A 20011-nucleotide genomic window follows, 5' to 3' on the forward strand; every position below is an offset into this window, starting at 1 on the left:
ATTCTTATCATCATCACCATCACCATCCTCACCATCATTACCATCATCACCATGATCATCACCACCACCACCACCACCACCACCACCACCACCACCACCACCACCACCACCATCATCATCCCTTTGTTTCTTGAGATTTGATAAAGTGTAATGAGGAGTTGGTACCATCCCTCTTGGGTATCGAAGAGAGAATGAAACCAGGTGGGACAGGACAGAGTTCATGGCTCTTAGCATAACTTACAAGGTCTACTGTTCCCAAAGAGGTGGGGCCACGGCATGGGAAATGGTCCTCCTACCTCATGAGAGTAGGTTGTGTTGATTTTTAATTCTTTACGAACTGCCATGGTCATGAATGCTTTTTCTCAGCCATGCATCTCCAGTAGTCAAGAGAATCCACCTTGGCCCTGATAAGGACAGGACACAATCAAGCCCTTCAGAGTGTGTGTGTCACAGCAGAACACCTCAGAGGACATCTGGTCCATGTTTTGTAAGGAGTAATGTCCATGGGGCCTCCCTCCTACATCAGGAGGGAGAGCTACTGAAAGGAACAGAGGCACCAGGCATTAGAACTTGAAGAAAATCCTGACAGAAATTGCTAGTTGTCTTCCGGTATGCCTCTCATTCCTTGTTTTAGTTGGGTTGACTTACTTGACTGGCTGATTGGTTGACTGATACAGTGTTTGGCCGTGTAGCCAAGTCTGGCCTTGAACTGCATTCTGATGCCCATGGCTCCCAAGTTCTGGGACTACTGATGGACGCATTTCATTCTGAGTACAACGAGGCCTTCACTTCAGTCCAGAGGTGTGACAATCTTAAAGACATTCTGGGCCTCGTTTGCCTGGAGGTCCTCTTATCACAGTCCTTGGTTTGCATTGTTGCCTGACCCTCTGTCGGTGGGAATCCAATGGAGATGAACAGGACGGGTGTGTGGAGGGTAAAGGAGCCACTTCACCATCATGGACTTCCATTTCCACAACCTGTGCCCACTTCGTGCTGTGACTTTGACTCGGGAGGACTTGGCTCTCAGAGGAGTGAATACTCTAGTTCTCTCTCTGAGCAGGTAAAACTGTTCGAGCAGGAGACCCTGAACTGACAAGATGGAGCAGGCAGGAGAATGGGAACAGGTAAAGGGAGGAACGGAGGGAGGGTGGAGTGGAGGGAAGGAGGTGGGGGGGGGGAGAAAGGGGTAGAGGGAGGGATGGGGGAACTACCATACACTTCCAGATTCCATCTCTAGGATTGACTTGACATTAGACCTTCCATATATTAAGTCCGAGCCTCTGGAATCTCACAGCATCCTAAAGACCACAAGTAAAAAATGTTCCCGACCCATGAGCCTTTGATGTTGGTCTCAGACACCAGCTCAGCAGCCATTACTTATTGACTCATGCAGCAAGATGTGGGGAGATGAGGCAAAAACAAGAATGACCGAGCAGAGTCAGTGACGACATATGAAGTCCACATAGTTCATGCCCCTGCCTCCACCTCTCAAGGGCTGGGGTTACTGGCATGCATCCTCCTGCCTCATACTTTACCAAAGTTTGGTGCGGTACTCCTTTCCCAGAAGCCTAAGTCTTCTTTACCTCAGGTCCCATTGGCCAATACTGAGTCACATGACCAAGCCTAAGTCACCATTTTGAACTTGTAAGGGAGGAAGTTGATACAGGAGAGCCTACCAGAGTCTACAGCCCTTTCTGCACTTGGAGGTCTCCAAAGTGAGCTGAATGGCAAAGATGAAAAGATGCATTGCAGAAGTTGTGGGGCGGGGATGTCGGGTTGGGTGTTTGGAGAGAGCAAGTGGTAAAAACAAAAACCAAGGGGTTGGGGATTTAGCTCAGCGGTAGAGCGCTTGCCTAGCAAGCGCAAGGCCCTGGGTTCGGTCCCCAGCTCCGAAAAAAAGAAAAAAGAAAAAAGAAAAAAGAAAAAAAAAACAAACAACAAACAACAAATTCCCCAAACCTGGAAATGTCTGCTAAAGTCTCTACAGAAAGGGCTGCAGAGTTAGCTGTTGGCTCTGTAGTAATTTCACTTCACTGTCTTCTTAAATTGGCTACAAGAAATGGAAGTTCTTGGATGGTTGGTGCTGTACACATGGTTTCTGTTAGGTATCTGATCCATAAAGACATGAACTTGTCTGCAGTGGGCTTGCTTCTGAGTGAATTGGTTGGAGATCTGCTACTTGGAGAGCTAGAGAAGAAATGACAGTGTATTGATATGTGCTGTGATGTCATTATGCTGCATTAAAAGGGGACAGAAAGGCTGGTGGTCTGATGAAGCCAACAGCCGAAAAGCCACCTTTCTTCTTCAGTGCATGCACGTAATCATGTCACAAAGACTGCATGGGTCTGAGCTGGGTCCTCTTCATACATGCTGTGGGATTCCTAACAGTGCCTGCTCTTGGTACCCTTTTACCCCTACTGAGTTGCCTCGTCCAGTCTTGATTAGAGGGTTTGTACTTAGTTCTACTGCATCTTGTTTATGCTATGTTCAGTTGATGACCCTGGAAGGCCTGCTCTTTTCTGAGAGGAAACAAAGAAAGAATGCATCTGGGGAAGAGGGGAGGTATAGGGGAGGGGAAACTGTGATCGGGATACAATGTATGAGAGAATACATTTTAAAACAGAAGTCACTGCTGAAGACATACATTGTCGCCAATCTACAGACGTCAGAAGTATACATGAGAAACAAGTTGCTTTGTGTCATTAGGCTCCTGCAGAGGGGAGGCTCGCTTCTGTATTATCTGGCTTTTCTGGTACATAACTCTCAAAAGCAGAGTTTTCATAGGTGTTGCATGCTGGAGACAGGGTAAATCCTTAGGAAAACCCCCGTGCCTCCGTGAGAAACTTTACAAAGCTGGTAAGTGTTCATTCCTCTTAAAGTATTTGGCAAAAGTCAACACCCAAATTCCAGCAGGCCCCCTGCCTGCCTTGGCACAGAAGGATGAGTGGCTTTCAGAGGTACAGACTCCGTTCCTGAGCACCTGGGCCAACAGCCTACAGCAGAGAAGATCCTGCCCACCTCCAGGAGCCCCCGCCCACCACCAACTATCACCACCACCACCACCCCACCTCTGGTTTCTGCAAACTAGACCCCTTCTTAGAGCTCTCCTTGGTAAGAATGGGCAGAGAGGAAGGGTGAAGAAGAGACCTTGCCGAAGAAGCCAGAGACACCAGCACACAAACCGTTGGAGCAGAGGACAGTATCTCCCGTTCTTGTCTTTCTGTCCTTCGGCTCAGCAAGAAACTGAAGATCCTGGGATTCCTGAATTTCACTCCTAGTGACTTGAGCCTTACCAAGCCAGAGCCCTATGGGGCAAAGAAACTGCTGGTGAGGGTTGGGGTTAGAACAGGTTGCTGTGAATGGAAAGCCCCCGGGGGCAGTGCCAACACCGTCATGGAGATCCGATTCTTCTCAAGCAGCTGGTGCAGAGGTGCAGTGGGCCTCAGTCCTGCTCCATTGCTGTGGGGAGACAAGGGCACCACCCGTGTCTCATCTTCCCTTTCCCAGGTCCCCAGAGTCAGTGCGGTAGGCACAGCAAACAGGTCCTGCAACCATCCCTTTATTCATCCTTCCTTCTTTCTTTTCTTCCTTCCTTCCTTCCTTCCTCCCTCCCTTCCTTCCTTCCTTCCTTCCTTCCTTCCTTCCTTCCTTCCTTCCTTCCTGTGGTTTTGGAAGAAAGAGCCTGAGATCTTCCATTACCCTGACTTCCAAGCCCAATGAGGGATACAAAGGGGTGTGTTCATGTGTGTGAATTTTTACAGAGCCTCTGGAGAGCAGGGAGAGTTCCAGGAGCGTGAGGCTGTTCCCTGTGCTCAGACAGGCCCATTCTCAGATGCCTACACTTCTTCCACAGTTTGAGCTCATGGCCATCTCTAAAGTCTTATAAATTACTGAGCAAGAGGCCTCCCGTTTTCATTTGGGGCCAGCCCTACAAAGGATACAGTTTACCTGGTGGTTCTTACAGGAACTAGGTGCCTCCATCCACTCCTTCCAGAAAACACGACTGCTCCCTGTCAGTCTCTCAGTTCCTTAGGAAATGGAAGTCTCAGACTTCCAGGAGTGCCTTCTCTGGGAGACCCACACATGGCTAAGTGTCCAGAATGACAAATACAGAGATAAAGCTGAGGCAGACACAGATTTGGGTGTGTAAGTCTCGCCCTTCCTCCTTAGTAACTCACCACTCAGAGAACTCACCCTACAGCACATTAGCGGGTGCTTTTGTATATAACTCTCACGCCTACTACAGGAGGGGAGGCCGTACCAGACAGTGCTATCCGTCCCTTCTTCTGTGTGGCCACTGGCGAACAGGGCTGTTGGATACAGAGTGGTAGGAAGGACAGGAGTAACAGAGAGACAGAAAGAAGAGCCCACACGGCTACCCTGCATAGAACCTCACAGTCAAAGCCTCCTTCTCCCTTTGTTCCCACGTGCCACCTCTCAGTTCCAGTTGGCTCTGTCCCTCCTAAAGGTCACTGAGAAGAAAGAAGGGGGAGGAGCTTTAGCAAAGGAAATGAACTAACACAGCTCCCAGTGTAGACACTGTAGATGGGAATGGATGACAGGTAAGTTCGTGTGTGTGTGTGTGTGTGTGTGTGTGTGTGTGTGTGTGTGTGTACACAGCTGAGGCTCACAGCAGAGTGTGTGTGTGTGTGTGTGTGTACACAGCTGAGGCTCACAGCAGAGTGTGTGTGTGTGTATGTGTGTAGCAGAGTGTGTGTGTGTGTGTGTAGCAGAGTGTGTGTGTGTGTGTGTGCGCACGCGCGCGCACGCGCTGAGGCTCACAGCATGGGGCTTTAAGATGTCACACATGCTAGCTAGGCAAGTGCTCTGTAGCCGAACCACATCCCCAGTGCAAGCTCTTTCTTAGGTGCTCGGTGGTGCTCGTGTGGAGGAGGGGCTGGCACGTTCCGGCGAGGAGGGATTGAAGACGGATGAGTGTCCTCTGGGATTTCTGCTGGGCACAGAGCCCTGCCTGGTTGTCCCCTCTTCACAACAGCAGTATGTATACTGTGCCACATGATCTGGATTGGATGCCTTTACTTAGACATTGGCGAGCATCCGGTGCGCTGGGACTTTCTGCTTGGTTGAATGCTTCCTCCTCACCCCAGTTGGGCTTTCCTCTCATTCGCAGAGCAGTTGCTGTGTGCCAGACGTCTCGAAGGGCTCATACAGATCAGCACTTGTGGGCCTCACAGCATGCAGATCAATCTTCAGTTTACAAATGTAGTGACCGAGGCACGGAAAGACTCAGCCTACCTGTACTAGTCACAGGCAGTTTGGCCCAGAGCTTGTGATCTACATCACTGGGAAGCTCTGCCCCATTTGCTACCGTCACTTACTTCCATTTTGTCTCAGAGGCTGAGCATAAAATCCATGCCTTACACTGGTGGGCTCACTAGAGAAATGGGAGACACCCGCACGTTTAGACGTGTCCTGTGCTCTGGGCCTGTGACGATCACCTGCAGACTCCTTGTCCCGATGGCTACTTTCGGGGAACAGGAACTCAGAGTCTTGTACCTTCCGTCTCTTTAAGTGAAAAGTGAGATTGCACTAAAGCCCCAGTATCCAGAGGTGTTTTGTATTTCTTGGCTCGTGCCTCTTTTCTATATCCTTGGGTTTTGATAAAATAAATGAAATGTGTTTTCCGGGGGAGACAGCAAGGCCTCACCCTTTGTGGTCAGAGTGCAAGCGGAGCATTAGATGGGTGGCCACTGGTCATCTCTGACTCTGGAAAGAGAAGAAGGCTTGGTCCCTCCCCAGGATGCGCTCTGGTGAGAGCTATCCGTGGGGACCTGTGGATCGAAGGGCCAGCAGGGCGCCTTGTGCTTTATACCTCTGTTCAGATAGGACTCATGGGAACTGCAATTTGAGCCCCATTGCTGGGGACAGCTAAATGGCGATACCCAAAATGCATACGTTTGGAATCATGGAAAGAAAGGACTACCGGTCATTACGTTACTTACTCCTCACAATAACTTTATGAAGGATAGAGGCAATGCTACATTGCGCCCACTATGGGCCGCCTCGGTGCACGCAGCCTGCCCAGGGGCCTGCACTCTTAACTTCCGTCTAGGGAGGAAAGTGGCTCTGCTCTCCCAGGAGGCAGGCCTCACCACAGCCCTTACCTCTGTGCTACATGGGGCTTTCTAAGAGTCCAGTTCTGCCTTCCTCCTCCCATTCTCAGCAGTCCAGGAATCCCTCCTACACCGATGGCTGGAGACTGGCCCATCCCTCACTGAGGAAATAGGAAGAGATTTTTGTGTTAATTTGAAATGGGAGCGATTGTGTCTCAGAGAAGGAAGGGGTTTATTCAGAGGCAACTTAACCAGCGAGCAAGGCACCAGCCATCCAGAGCATCTATCCCAGAGTTCCCTACAGTAAAGCCCTCACAGTGAGAAACCAGACTTGGGACAGAATAGCCATGTCCTGCATTTCTCAGCCTTCGCCCTGGCCCCCCTTCACTCCCCAACCGCTCTCCTGCTGGGGATCATTCACCTCCAACATCAGGAAGGCTGTTCCCACGCACGTGGCTCGACACAGACAGGACGGGTGTTTCTCATTAATAGGATCAGAAAAAAACATCTCCGTGATTGAAAGGCCTTTGGTCCCCCTGAAAGCCCTCTGAAAGCATACAAAATTGTTAAATTATCAAAACATTAATTAGATTGTTAAATAAGACCAACGCTAATCCTCAAAGCATGAGAAACAGGCCTTTTGATGGGTCTAGCTGGCCCTTTCTTTCAGAAAGTTGCCGTCCTGAAAGGAAATGCTGAAAGGAGCCTGTGGTATAGAGGCCAGCCATCTGCCTCAGCCGTGCTGGACAAATTGGGGCTCTCAAATCACTGTGCCAGCCAAAGGGGATGGCCCTGAATCCAGTCTCCCTAACCCAGTGTCTCCCTGTCCCGTCTAACATTTAAAACACTTGATTAGGTCCCATGATTCCACGCGCCCTTGTCTAGTTCCTACTTGCAGTAAGCATCCTGAGGCAGGATGAGTTAACAGTTAGGCTCTCCCCAACAGGGTCCAATTGGAAAGTAACTTCATTTCTGTTTCTGCTCTCTAGACTCCTCACATGACTGAGACTGTCTCATTCAGCCGTCTGCCCTGTGGAATAGCACTCCCTGGTTGGTTTCTGGAATCTAAGACATTACTGCCGTAAGGGCCTCTATACTGGGAATAAAAGTGAGACCCCAAGCTATCTGTGTAATTCCAGCTACCTGAATGAGTGCAGAGGGGAAAGAAATACAACCCCTTTAAAAAGACCATTTTTTAAATTTTGTGCGTGCATGTGTACTCATGTGCCTACTGTTTGCATACTGGTACCTGGAGAGGGTACCCAGAGAGGCAGAGAGCATGAGATGGCCTGGAACTGTATTTATAGCCCCACCTACAAGTCCTCTATAAAGCCTGCTTCTAAGTGAGCATCCACAGCCCCGGGCATGAAGCTCTGATCTAATGGTAGGGAAACCTTGACTTCTTAGATTAAAATCCTGGAGATTATGTGGATCTGTTGGGACAGCACTGATGGAGGAAAACACTTCCCCAAACCTAGCTGAGTCAATTTTACCAGCTAAATTTAGCAGTGGGTTTGTTTTTATTTACATTTATTTATTTGTGCACACACACATGGGTGTGTGCCTCAGCGTCTACTCAGAGTCCAGAACAACTTGTAGCACTTTGTTCTCTCCTTGCACCATGTGGGTCTCAGGAATAGAACTCAGGTCTTCAGTCTTGGCAGCAAGCACCTCTACTGGATGAACCGTCTCACTGGCCCTCAATTATTACAATTTTTTAAAATATTCGTTTAGTGGTGTCTATTAAGAGTCACACATCGCGATCATTTTCTCATGTCAGGAAGTAACGCCCATTTGGTAAGAAAGAAACCAAACAACTTTTGCAAGTGTTACTAGTGAGGTCACAAGAAGGACGCTCTAGATCTGACGCATCCGAGTCGCCCATGTTGGTTAACTGTTCCCACCCTTTTAACCTCTTCACTAGGGTGTGTCTGGTTCCCAGCAGCCCACAAGCCTTTGCCCTCAACATAATCATTTCTATATAGCCTCAAAATTGACTTGGGGGGAGGGGAATGGATATGAATGACTTGTAAGCTTTGATGGGAAGAATGGTGGTGTTATATTCTGAGGGAGAATTGCAATGCTGGTGGAGCCAGGACCTCACGTTTAGGCCCTGCTAATTTAGACCTGTAGACTTTGTGAGTGTGGCTGGATATGGGAGTCTGGAGTTCAGGGGCTGGAGACAGAAAGGTGAGGGTTGTCAGCACACACTGGAGAATGGAAATAGAAGTAGACCAGTTCTCCGAAGGAGTATGGACAGAAACGTCCAAGGACTGTCCAGAGCTATGCCTAATGTAGAGAGCTGGAGCACAGAGAAAGGAAAATAGAAAAGGTGTCTGCGAGGGCTCAGTCTCTAAGAATGGTTGCCATGAGCTACTTTCTGTAGATAGGAACTTCTAAAGCTTCCATAACCTTCTAAAGCATCAGCTGGAGAACAAACACTCAGGGCGTGAGCCATGGGGAAGACGTCTCATACTCCAAACCACAGAGAAACCATAGCAAAGTACTTGTATGGGCAGAAGGGGTGAGAGCCAATGTGCAAGTGGAGGAGTTGGTCCAGCATGGCAACAGAGCTGTATCCTCCATAGCAACCAGAGAACGGACAGACTAGGAAGCACAATACAGATACAGGATGAAGACAGTGGGACAGGAGGGGCTGCTCTGTAGGTTGCTTAGAGAAAGCCAGCGTGCCCTGGAACTACACACCTGAGAGGTGTTAGAGAGGGGTCCAACATCCAGACAGGAGTTATCAGCGAGGGATGGATCCAACTGAGCGTGTTGGTTAAGAACACGAATGTGAAATACGTTTGCTTTGTTTCAGTCACTCCTGGCTGCTATTAGTAGAGGCATGGAGTAGTGGATTAAATATTAAAAAAGGGCTTTTGCCAACTGATATAATGAGGAAAGAAGGGGACTGGAAGGTGAAAACAATTCATGTGCACAGAACATTTATGAACACAGAACTCACAAGTCTACGGTTGGGAGAAGTGCAAAGGGCGTGCGTGAGAAGGTGATATGAGTTAGAAGGGCAGCAAGAGCAATGGATCGTTGGTTCCGGTGGGACAAACCAGAGCTGGTGTAGTCCATGCGATGCCTCGAACGAGCTGATACTTCTCAACTGTACAAAGAAAGAAACTGTAGCTTCCCTTCCATAGGTAGAGCCATGCGTCAGTCGCAGACTTTGAACCCCACTCTTGCTTTGGCTAAGGGCTTTTATACAGGACTGAATGCAGAAGCCCAGGTGCTGTGAGTTGCAGCAGGATCACTCCATAATGGGGACAAGGGATTAAGATTGAGAGAGGAAGGCACCCATTTGTCACAGGAGGGCTGTATGATCTGAACGTCTAGGATAGGTCAGAGGACAAGGTCACTGGAGGAGAATCGGTCAAAGGATGTAAAGTCTGGCTGTTGAAAGAGTCATCATTGTAGGTAGTGACTTGACCAAGAAATCTAACAGCAGAGTGGTGGGCACAAGTGTGGTCAGTCAGTGACCACAGCCAGAGTCTGTCACAGCAGTACTGGAACGGTGGCATAAGCTTTGAAGCAGGAACTTAAACGAGAGAGAAGAACATTGGGCCCATGCAGCTCTGCCTCAGATCCGGAGGCAAGAGGGACAGAAAATGTCTGCCTCCAGAGGGTTGTAGAGGATGCTGGGTGGAAAGACAGCAAGGTTGGAATGAACAGGAAAGGGGCATTTAGGGGGATGGGAGGTGGAGAAAACCTTGCTTATAATGGACTATAAGATCCAGAGAGTTTGAGAAGTGGGGAGACGGCTACGTTCAGGAGCTTCCGGGAGAGTTCTGTAGGGGGAGTTAAGGAAGATGTGGGAGCCCTGGGCTTCTTGGGCAGTTGGTTCACAACCAAAATGAAGGGCCTGGGTAGCAGTGCCTTGTAGGAGCACACAGAAATCTGTGGCCCCTCTTTCCTCCTAAGTGGAGATGAGGAGGCCAGAGATTCCACCGTCCTTAGTCTCTATCTAAATATGGCCTTGTCGGCCAGCTCAGTGCTCCTAGTTCCCTGTCTTTGATGTCTTGACAACAAGAGTCACTCAACCTCTTTGACTGAGCAGAATGACCCAGTGATGCCCCAAAGGCCAGGCCTATGTTGCAGTGGGCTTCAGAATCCCCATCCATGCAGTGACTTCCACTGAACGTCCCAGGGAGCACACATCCCCATAGGCTGTGGACGCTCCTTGGCCTGCCTGCTCCTAATGTACTGGCCAAAACTGTTCTATAAACTCTGGAAGCCATCTTCAGCTCACTCTGCACCGGAAGGACTAGATGTGTATCGGGAGAAACCAAAACACCGTTTGATTAATCGCCCCCTTGCAAGCTGGAGAGTGACGGCTGGGCGAGAACTGTGGTTGTTATCTAAATGGAGTGCCGGGCTGTCCCTGGGATCCTGAGCAAATGGACCCCCCTCTATTTATAAACAAGCCTGAGGGATGAGCAGCTCGGTTTACGTTTGGAAGGGGCCAGCATTCATTTTTATCCATCATACCTGCTTTTAGTGATATTACACACACACCCTGCTTGGGCTAGAATCTCAACAACTCAAGAGGTTTATGTGCTTTTAACACCAATTTTGAGGGTCTCTGTGTACATTTCATCACTCGGGCATAATGGCGGGCCTGAAACACAGTGTATGAGCTGATTTCATGCTCAAGGTTTCATGTAGAGGATTCATGATGAAGATGAAATTGGATAAACTACTGTTGGCCCGAGGCTGTGTTTGCAAACCAGAGGTGGTTATGGGTGATGAGGGGTGAGCCATTTGGAGAAGGAGGATCTGCAAGCAGGAGGGGTCAGAGAAAGACCAGGTTAGGAAGCCCTCCTGTGCTCCACAGGAAGGCCAGGTACAGCTCTTGTCCACAGGAAGGATTAGGTCCTGAGCATTCGCTGTGCAAGCACAGAGAGAAAGGTGTGTGCAAGGAGCAGGATTATTCTGTTTTGTGTATGCAAATTATTTAATGTTATAATTACATTTTTATTTCCCTTAGATAATAATTCTCAATGCTAAAATAGACCTGAGAGGGAGCAAGGAAGAGTTCTTTCACTTGATGGGTAGACCAAAGCCCAGCAAGGGGAAGTATTTTGCTCAAACTCACTGTGTGCTGAGTCTCACGCCCCTTACTCTTTAGTGTATGCCTAACCCATGCCTTCTCTTGAATTCTACCAATTCCTCCAAAAGAAAGGAAGGAAGGAAGACAGGTTGCCATGTGAGAGACTAGAGAGTCCTCATTTTCACTAACTCTGTTGTTGGAAAAATGCTGGCCCAAGAGGAGCCACTACTGAACACTAATGACAGCCGTGGTGACAGTTACCACTCTCACAGACTCATTCTCATTTCAAAGAAGTCACCAGTCCCAGTGGGATAGAGATGACTGTTGTCCCCCAGCATCTGGCCCCATTTTCTCCATAAGATTAAGACTTGTTCCGTCTGAGCCATGAGTTGCCCCAGACAAACATTATTCTGGGTGTTTCTCTAAGTGTATTTTCTAGTCAATTAATATTTAAAATGATGGACTCTGAGCAAAACCAGGCCCTCCTCAGTGTCTGTGGACCTCATCCAGTCAGAAGACCTGAACCAGAGGGAATGATCAGCCCCTCCTGAAAAGAGTGGGTTTGCCAAACTGCCAGCCCATCCTGTGGATTGTGGCTTAGTTCTCCTTTCCTGGTGCATTGGCCCATTCCATACATTAATCCTCAGATTCCATTTCTCTGGAGAACCATGATTTTTACACATAGTGAGAGAGTTTTTAGCCTGCAGATGGCCATATTCAATGAAGACCTCCCATCCTAGAACTTCTTGTAGCTGTGTGTGGCAGGGAGCTAAATAGGAACCAATGGGATATCAACAGATGATCATTGGCAGGTTCCAGGGATCGCTTGTGAGCTCCAGCTGCCACCGGCCTTGCATTCCAGGGGTTTATGACAGATGTGCCCTGGACCATGGATGGAGAGAGACCTTAGCACTTGAAGAGCTCAAAGCTGGAACTGAACACAGCAAAGCCTCAGGATACCTTGATTTTTTTACTCGGAAAAGAAATGAACATCTTTGTATAACCCACTGGTGTTTGAACTATTTGTTACAATAGCCAAGTCTGATCCTAAATGATAGAGTCAATCTTCTCGGCATCCCTCCACTGTGTCTGGATATAATCTGTACTATGGTAAGGGTCACAGAGTCATTGTTGATGTATGTCCCAAGGCATGGATTGGGACAAAGTAGGTGTGGTGGCTTGAATGAGAATGGCCTCCATAGACTCTTATATCTGAGTGCTTGGTCACCGGTTACTGGAACTGTTAGGGAAGGATTAAGAGGTGTGGCCATGTTGGAGGAGGTGGACACTGGAGGTTACCTTTGAGGTCTCAAAAGCCTGCACCAGCCACCCCATCTGTCTCTCTGCCTGCTGCCTGCCAATCAGGATGCAAAGCCCTCAGTTACAGTTCCAGCATCCCATGCGTCTGCTTCCCACCCTGATCATTAACCCTCTGAACCTGTAAGCCAGCCCCAATCAAATGCTTTTTTTCCCCACGTGGAGAGGTTTAATGAGAGAAGAGTAAAAGAGTAGAAAGGCAGCCAGCCACGGGCACTTGGTGGGAAGGGGTAAGGGGACAAGACCAAAGAAAGAGATAAGTAAGAGGGGAGGAAGAGAGGAGGAAAAGTCAAATGCTTTCTTCTATGAGAGTTGTCTTGGTCATGGTGTCTCTTCACTGCAGTAGAACAGTGACAGAGACAGTAGGGCTGTCTTCTCACAAAATTAATCTTTTAAAGAAACAGAGATTGTCATTTACACTAGTCAGCTTTCTATCACTATAAGTGAAATAACTGAAGTAGTCAGCTTATGAAGTGGAGAGGTGTGTTTGGGGCTCAAATCCATGAATCCACAAGTCTTCTCCTGTGGTGAGTCAGGACATCAAGTTGGGACCATCTGTAACTTGGCAAAATGGCTGACATCAGGAGCTAAGGAGAAAAAGAGGGCTCTAAATCCTGACATGCTTTGAGAAACATGCTCCCAATGGCCTAAAGGCCTCCTGTGAGGCTCCATTTCCTAACCATGCCCAGCACCACCCTGAGGACCAAGCCTTTACCACATGAAGCTTTGAGGGGTGTTCAGTATCCAAACTTAGTACAACCTAGCAAACCTTCTCACCTCCTTTGAAAAGATCAAAATATGTTTTAAAAATAAGTTTAAAATTCAATACCCGTTTGAATATGTTTACTCTGGGTTTTGACAGAATATGGCTGTTATTCCCCAAGGTGACATCACCAGTTAAAGTGGATGTTTACCGTCTTTAGCATCATTTGGGTGCCATTAAATTCCACACCTGCATGTCTTAAATTAGGTCATGACCATTCGGTATACATGATCGATATTTTTCTTCCCATAAAGGGTTTTAGTATCTAAAGACTATGTGTTGTTCCAAACACAGCCTTCCTGCCCATGCTGTTCAGAATAGCTTTTGCAGTTGCTTCCTTTGTCCCCAGTGCAACTCATGACCCTTCTGAGCCCTCCCTGAAATCGCTCACCCCCAGCTGCTGACTTCGGAATGGGCGTCTATCACAACTGAGGCCAACAGAGAGTTGACCAAAAACTCAACAGCTGTGATGAACCTTGTGCAAGAGGAAGTAAAGAAACCGTGACTGAGTAGAGAGGAGAAGCGAACAGACAGAACAACAGACATGGGAAAGAGGGCCAGTCCCCAAGGCCTCCATGGATCCTTCTGCGTTTCTATATCTAGATCCACTTCCAGTGCCAGCACACATGTGTCTGAGTTATAAACATACGACTGCCAAGGACCCAGCCAAGTTCTCCCTGTAGCACGAAGGTGAACCAAGGCAGCCGTTCAGCCTTTGCCCCTTTGTTCTTTGAAGCTCAGACAGATGGGAGTCAGGTCATTCTTACAGGTGACACCACCAGGCCGGCAAGTACTGACTTTTTACCTAAGCATGGAACACTTTTAAGTATTCCGGAAAAGACCGAAGAACAGCTCCATGCTGAAAAACATGAGGACCAAAGTAACCCATATTCTTTCTTGCGAAGGCTCACTGGGACACACTTGCTTTGCTCTGGGTTCTTCTCACGAGAGTCTGTCACTGATGGGACTCCCAGGGAAAGATGGGGGATACGGAGCTATCTTCCACTGATGTTAATCTCAAAAGGAGAGACTTGTGTTTTAGAGCTCAACGTCTTCCCTGTCTCTTTGCTTGAATAAAACCAAACACTTGTGGGTGGCTAAAGCTACACAGGGCAGTGGCTTCTGTGACCTCCTGAGCCACTTCTGCCTCCTGAAGCCATCTCAGGACTAAAAGGCACAGAAGTGCAGGTCTCCAGGTTGGGGCCAGTGAGGTGGCTCAGAATACCTCTTGCCAACCAAGCCTGACACCCCCCGATGTGGCAATGTGCATCTGTGTCTATATTCCCAGCACTCCTGTAGCAAGATAGAGGCTGAGGCAGGAGAACTACTCAGAAGCTCACTGGCCAGCTGGTCTGGAGTAACATGGGGTAGAGGCAGGAAAGACCCTGGCTCAACAAGGGAAAGAGAAGACTCCCAAAGCTTGTTCTCTGACCTCCATGTAAGGGCAATGACATGTGTGTGCCTACATGCACATGCACATGAGGAGTAATAATAATAATAATAATAATAATAATAATAATAATAATAAATAGTGTAAGAAGAAATAATAAACAAGAACCATTTTTTAATGAAGCTACTTTTGAGTATCAAAGAGATCTAACTAACCCCTCCTCCTGCCCAGGAGTGTAACATGAGCTCAAATGGGAGATAAGAAAATGGTTTGTGAATTTCATTCATACTCTGTCAAAATAAGGACAGGGAGAGAGAGATACAGAGAGAAACACACACACACACACACACACACACACACACACACACACACACACACACAAGAGGAGGGGAGCCTGAGCCTTTTCAAAGTGTTCTTTTTCAGTTTTTATTTGAACACATTCTATAGAATTATGCCCAACGAGAGGGCATTTTCCACAGTCACAATAGCAGTCTTGTCCACACAAAGGTTCATGCTGGCAGTCAGCCTGCCCTTGAGCCACTTACTTGTGTGGTAGATAGAAACTACTGGGCCTATGACCAGCTATGCCCAAGCAAAATGCTTTCAATTGGACCTCTCCTGTGCCAAGGCAGATCCTTTGAATTTCCCCTCTACCCTCTGTCCTGTTCTCCCAGATAAAGTGATTCAACATGCCACAATCACCTTTACACAACCAACTCCCATGGAATAACTATCATTTAACTGAGAACGGTCACATTTGTTACATGTTCTTTTTAACGTTCAAGATCTAGGAACTTTCCAACTCAGTTGTGTCAGTCAGCTTTCAGACACTGCAATAAAACAGCTGAGGAATAAGGTTTATCTTGGCTCTCAGGTACATGAACCATGGGATCCAGTGGTGACACAGACCATGATAATGAGAGCACATGGCAAAGCCTCTGACATCACAAGCCAGTGAACAAGCAAGAAACAGAGCCTGTCCATCTTCATCAAGGGCTCACCATCAAACAATCCTCTTCAAGGGATCGTTGTCAATGACATAAAAAGTCCCACTATTCCCCGCCTCTGAAAGATTCCACTCTTTCCCAGTAACACCAGCTTGGGATCTAAACTTTACACACATATATCTTTGGGGAACGTTCATCACCTAAATCTTAGCACTAACATCATTTCCCAAGACTTCGTGGCCTCCTCTTTTTAGTTGAGCCTTTGTTTCACTAGATCCTTACAAGCTGAGCTCTTTTCTTCCTCCCAGGTACTTTCCTGACATGTCTGACCTCCCACTTCTGTTGGCTTCTCATTTAGCATCAGCTAAAGCCTCTGTGGACGAAGACCACAAGCTGATCAAGTTGCCCCTGTATCTCCTTCCTTCACTGAGCCACTCTCTCCCAGCTGGTCATGAGCTGCTAATTTTGCTAATTTTGCAGTGAACAAACTGATCAAATTGTTAGCATCCATTGGACCTAGGACTGGGGCATCCAACAAGTAATTCACTTTGTAAGTATTTCCTATGTGCCTACCTAGCTCTGGGGATCCTGTGGTAGGGAAATGAAGGGCTTTATGGGTAAATCAGGTCTGTTTCTGCCCTGGAGGAATTTGGATAGGTTGCGAAAACAAACTATCCATACGCAAGAAGATCTTAGAGCTGACATCAAAATATGATGGTTCATCCATCTAACACATAACACAAGGAGAGTCGGTACCATTTATGAGAGTGGGATGGAGAGTGGGAGGCAGCTCCTACTTACAGGGCCGTCTTTCTGTGGATTCGTAGGATGTGTAGATAAATCTACGGATACACAGAAGGGTCAAGGTGTGCGTGCATGTGAATGTGGATGAACCAGAAGGTGGGTGTTCCAAAAGGCACCCATCTATCCAAGAAACGGCTAGTCAACATTTACCAGCCACAGTGGCTACTTGGATAAGATAGTCATTGACCAGACAATAGCCAAGTTTGGCAGTAGGGAAGTTCAGTCATAAGGCAACCAATGGCGACTCAATGGAGGTCAAAGAGGTGTGATAATAGCTGTGGGTCTCTAAACACCAACATTACGTTAGGTGCTTGTGACACGCTGTGGCTGCAGGTCCTACACTGGGGTGCCAAAGCAAACTCATAAGGGGACTGAGGGTTATTTTAAATGTTTGAGGCAAACATACGGAGACTTAACATCTGTTAGATGCCGCTAGCTTATGGTAGTTCACAGTTTTAATATTAGATCACACTACATTCCTCCTGATGATGTCATGTCTTTGCGGACCTAGGTCTTCAGAGGCAGACCTTAGTAAGTAAATAAGAAACATACGAGAGTCACCAGAGAGCAGGAGAGGAAGCAAGCAGCGTCCAGTCAGAGTCTGAGTTGGACGAGCTGCCCAGTGACTACATCTCCCCTGTTGAAGAATAAAACCAGAAGTTCATTTCTTCTTTCGATTTCTATGTATTTGCTGGGTCAGCACATAGGTTCTCATTAAGTCAAGTGCTCCTGACTTCTTGCTTTCGTTTTCTTTTTCAAAAAAATATATGTACATGAATTATGGGTGGCTGCATATATGTGTTGGTACTCATGTGTGGGCACATGTGCTGACCAGGAGCTGGCACTAAATGTCTTTCCTGATATTCCATGTCAGTGTTATATATTGAGGAGGGGTCTCTCACGTAAACCCAGAGCTCACAAATTCAGCTAGTTTAGCTTCCTCTGGGATCCCTTGGCTCTGTCTCCCAAGTAATGGGATTACAGTCAGGTCACCACACCTGCCTGGCATTTACCTTGGCTCTTGAAGATTCAAATCATGGGCCTCACGATTACCTGGGAGCACTCAACCCACTGAGCAGTCTCCCCAAGCCTAACTTTTTGTTTTTAATACCATTTTTTGGTCATCACTAAATATCCTCAAATGTATTTTTTGAATCTTTGAGTGATTCTTTGGGCCTAGAGACAATGTCAAAACAAAACAAAACCTATTGAGATGCCGAGGACATGATGAGCCAAGAAAGTTTGGGCATCTTTGGGTGACTGCCATTTTTCCCAGGTTACTAACTTGTGAAGATCACATAGGAGATAAATTCCTGAGGCAGGTTCTAACCTCAGTCTATTCAAATGCTCTCTAAATTGGCATCAGTTTGGTTGGAGGGATGGTTCAGTAGGCAAACAGCTTGCCGGGCAAGTGTGAGCACCTGAGTTCGGATCCCAGGAACCCACACAAGGCCAGTTATGATTGTGAGCATCTTGACTTGGAGCACTCTCATGGTGAGGTGGGAGGCAAAGACAGGAAATCTCCAGAAGCTTGTGGGCCAGCTAGGCTGGCGACAGAAGACCCTGTGTCAAAATCTGTGGAAAGTGAAGGCCAGCGCCCAAGGTTGCCCTCCGACTCCCACATATGCTGTAGCAAATGCCTCCCCTTCAAACTCATAAGCATGCACACACACACACACACACACACACACACACACACACACACACACACAGAGAGAGAGAGAGAGAGAGAGAGAGAGAGAGAGAGAGAGAGAGAGAGAGAGATTTAAAAATAGGATTGGTATCGTTTATTGTAAAGATGGCGGTCGGGGTCCTCATTAGATGATGGGAGTTGGGCTGGTTGATACAGGCAGCAGTGGAAGGTGTTGGGTAAGACCAAGGAATTGAGAGAACTTAACGTGAAGCCTGGGTGGATGCTTTGCTGAGTGTGCAGCTCTGATCTTCCCACCTCTCTGAACCCCTGGTCTGATGAGGATAAAGCAAACGGTAAGTCCGAAAGAGCTGCAAACTGACTGCTTTAATGCGGCCACAAGAGAGGAGGAGAAGATGGGGTTCAGAGACCACAGTCAAGATGCGAGAAATTTTGGGGTGAAATAACTCATTTTAGCTCAATGATTAAAAAAAAAAAACTTGCTTGGCTGCTGTAAACTACTCTTTTTGCCTGTCCAGACTGCTATGTCTCAAGTCCTGGCAACAGCATGAGGAGGGTGCAATGATTCCCTGGGGAAAGCACCCTCTCTGGAGTTGGGGGAAATTTAGGTCAACATAGTTCACACTCTGACCTCCTGCTCCTTTGTCCCTAGGCAGACATTCCCTCGACCTCCAAGAATTCCTCAGGCTCAAGGAGAGATTGCTACTAGAGAGCCCCCAGGGTCCTCTGAAGGACTGGGAACAGACTCCAGGGAGGCATTAGGGACCTCTGGAGAGAGTACAAGAGCTTCCCTACAATTCAGCAATCTTCAGAGGTCAAGCCCAAGGCATTGTGACCCGCAGGAGGCTGCCGGGCAGTGGAGGCAGTGGAGGGAGAGCCTGCAGGCCACCAGGCCTGGCCAGCTGACCCCCTACTGAGGCAGCTAGCCTGTCGGTGCAGTCCTGAGAAGCCTAATTCAATTACGCTTATCAGAATGCCTCTGAACTTAACAAAGCAGATAATCTGTTCCAGAGACAGATACTGCGTGGGGGGCCAAAATTATTTTGCTTCCCCAAATTGGAAGCTGAAATTGGAGATGTTTGAGTAATGGAAAACATAATCCCTCCTAAGACCCCCAACCCGTCCCAGTGCCCACACCTGAGACACTTACTCTCTGAGCCCTAGGCCCTGGGATTGGATTGCATATCCACACACTCATCTCCTGAAGACACCTGGTCATGATGTCCTTCCCTCCCTTCATACCTTGGTCAGGAAAAAGCTGTTGGAGGGCCTGAGAGCAGGGGCAGGGTGGAGAGGTTAATGTTTCTGGAGTCTTCACTTCAGTGTCTGGTACACAGGACTGGGCAGAGCTTTTGAAGAGAAGTACCTCCCACTACAGGAGGCCACAGAGCACTGGGAGCTACCTGGCTGCCAGAGGGCCCAGCCCTGTGGGTACACAAGGGAGACCCAAGTTCAGGTGCTACACTTGACAACTCGCTGCACCACAGACCTGCACCACGGGGACTCTCTGCTCCGCATCGAAAGGCACATAGGAGCTTGCAGGTCCAAGGATCCACAGCAACCCTCCCATTAGAATCGCATCTTATATGGAGGAAGGAATAAACTAAGAGACTGATTAGCCCAAGGTCAGGTTCTCAGTGGAGATTTGAAGCCATGATAGACAATTCCTTAGAAAACCAAACCAAACCAAACCAAACCAGGGCTGTCTGCTGTGGAGCACTTGCAATGCAAGCTGGCCACAGTCATGTTCTTGTCCTGGTGATGTTACATCGGCATCGGGACACCCTGCCATTTGAGTATCTTTCATTGAATGCTCCCCCTCCCTCCCTCAATGCCTTGTCCTCACAATAGCCCTGATTCGGTTCTTCACTCGCTACCCCAAAGCTCAGTGATCCACACTGCCTGTGTACTCCCAAAGTACCTTAGGCCATGTTATCACAGTCAACTATATATACCATATATATACCATATATACACATAGACACATAGACATATATCCATGA

This window comes from Rattus norvegicus, chromosome 6 (genome assembly GCF_036323735.1).
Source record: "Rattus norvegicus strain BN/NHsdMcwi chromosome 6, GRCr8, whole genome shotgun sequence".
Classification (NCBI taxonomy): Eukaryota; Metazoa; Chordata; class Mammalia; order Rodentia; family Muridae; genus Rattus; species Rattus norvegicus.